A 2,500-nucleotide genomic window follows, 5' to 3' on the forward strand; every position below is an offset into this window, starting at 1 on the left:
TAGACATTAGCTCTTAGTTGCAAGGCCGTGATTAATTTTCGGTGCGGTATGCCCCCAAACCGCCTTATCCAGGCGTTACTGATTTCATCATTTTCAAAATTTTCTATTCCATGGCCCTGGGATACCAGGTGGATCCACTTTTGGAACTCTAGTTTCCTCCAGTTACACGGTTTCGGATAACAAATTTTAGGAGCGGGTGCTTCCCATTCAAGCCGGGCTTCATCACCATCACCCAACTCTACCACTGGTAAAGGCTCCCAGATTGATGGGACGGACTCTTGTGTTCCCCCGGCTTTTAGCCACAATCTTTCAAATAACCGTTCCAGATGGATTTCCTTTAAATAATTCACAAGAGTCTCATCTGAAGACTGCGCCAATCTATGCAGTCTTCTCGCCTGTATACTTGGAATGAGCGCCACCAACCTGATGAGGCCTAAACCACCATCTTTGAAACTTGAGTACAGGATAGCATCACACGTACTTTGTGGAAGATGAAGCCATTCCTTGACCGTGTTGCGAATCAACAGGTCAAGGGATTCGAGGAGGCCCACCTTAACCTCAGTGTGGTCAGCCAGATATATCAGTCTCGGAATGGTATAAGTCCTGAGTATATCGACTTTCTGAAGAGGTTTTAAAGGCGAACGACCAATTCGATGGAGCCAATCAGTTAGTTTCTCTGATAATCTAGGGTCTGCGAAGCCAGTCCAGGGGTCTACCCATGTGCCGAGATATCTTTCTGAGGAACCTGGGTCGATCATGTTAAGAGGGGATCCATTTATTTCCCATGCGGGACAATCATTGATAGTATATGAGTCCCTTGTTGGCTTGATGTAAAAGCCATAACATTTTTCACCCTTCGTACTGAGGCCAGTAAGATTACAAAAGGCCTCTAAAATCTTGATGTTACGACACATGCCTTCCCAGGAATCACTCAGGAGCACAAGGTCATCGGCAAAAGCCATGGCTGTAGTTTTCCAACCTCCATGATGGAAACCTTCTCCTTCACGTTCAAGCCTACATAGAAGGGGGTCCATCGCCAAGTTAAACAGCAAAGGTGACATAGGGTCGCCCTGTTTGACACCAGAGCGAATGTATATGGGGTCTGTTCTTCCCCTTCCAATGGAAATGTACGTCTTGACATCACGATACATTTCCCTCACTAAATCAATCACGTGTGAATCCACACCCCTCTGAACCAGACTCTCAAATACATGCTCATGACACACGGTGTCAAATGCCTTAGCGATGTCCACGAACACAACCCCCAGTTGTTTGTGCTCCCGTTTTGCTGTTTTAACCACAAGTTGTAATAACTTGAGGTTTTCGGCACACCCCGATGCGCAAATAAAACCCCGTTGCCGGGGGTTAATGGGACTAGCTTTGGACAGCCTCGCCGTGGCGATCCTGGAGAACAACCTGATCACCATTGAACCAATAGTGATCGGTCTCCAGTTATTGATATCACCAAGTCTCTCAGCATCTGAGGACTTGGGAATCAAGACTGTCCTGCAGTCCCGCAGCGCATCTGGAATTGTACCCGTAATAAGCCAGAGGTTGAAGATCTCAGTCAACCGGGAAAACCTGGGGTCTTTTGCAATAATTTGACCCAGGGTAATCCCATCTGGCCCGGGAGCGGAGGTCTTACACATCTCTTTCACGTTCTTTTCCACCTCTTTCTCTGTAATTAAGGCCTCGAACACCACATTGTTCGCCTCCTTATAGGGAGGGAAACCCAAGAGGCCACCAAATGTACCAGATGTATCCCATCTTTTCTTAAAGTGATCATGGACAACGTTAGATGGTATCTGGCATTGAATGGCTTCCGAGCTGTCCAAGATGATACGAGCGAGGCGCCTTCTATGTGACTTGAACAGCAACTGAAATCGCAAGAATTTGCCCCTTTTAATCGCTCTTTTACACATCCAATTTGGTGTAGTTTTGGATGTTTTTTCGCCACGGGGTGCCTGCTTTTTTCGACCCTTACAGATGGATTTGTTCTGGCTAGGCTCCCCCAGAATACCGAGAAACTCATTATATACGTCATTCACCACACAACCAGGGTCTTGCCCATCAACCATTTTTTCAAAGGCCTCCCGATACACTGTGAACTTTCCAACCGCTAGCCCCGCTTTGATCATCTCGCGGTATCGGAGCTTTAACTGTCCCTCCTTAGGCAATTTAGCAGACTCGGGTGGATGGTCGAACCCCGTGGCGCCCAGTAGACCTTCATGTTCTGTTATGGAGGGACCTTTCACTAGATGGCGCCTCTTATCACTTATCTGCTTAGCTGTCTTTGTTGGAATATGCTCCGCAATCAATTGATTGATGTTCCTTTTACCGGCGTACTTGTCCACCAGTTGTATCAGGAGAGCCTCTTCCTCTTCAGTCCACACGCGTTTGTGGGCCCCTCGGGCTGATGACTCTTTAGGACGGGAAGCAGTAATCCGCTCCTCATTCCGCACAAGAGGATGTCTTATCCTCTTGTGCTGCCCAAGGCCAA

At 47.6% G+C, this 2,500-nt stretch overlaps 1 non-coding gene across 1 annotated transcript in view; it reads right to left on the reverse strand.

Moving 5' to 3' along the window:
* The window catches only part of LOC131094661 (28S ribosomal RNA), a 7,649-nt gene that overhangs the window by 1,997 nt on the left and 3,152 nt on the right, over positions 1-2,500 (reverse strand). The window contains exon 1 of the ribosomal RNA XR_009115735.1: positions 1-2,500. This exon is cut by the window's left edge and continues 1,997 nt beyond it; it is cut by the window's right edge and continues 3,152 nt beyond it. This is a non-coding gene — a ribosomal RNA (28S ribosomal RNA).

Source organism: Melospiza georgiana, chromosome 30, assembly GCF_028018845.1.
Source record: "Melospiza georgiana isolate bMelGeo1 chromosome 30, bMelGeo1.pri, whole genome shotgun sequence".
NCBI classification, from domain to species: domain Eukaryota; kingdom Metazoa; phylum Chordata; class Aves; order Passeriformes; family Passerellidae; genus Melospiza; species Melospiza georgiana.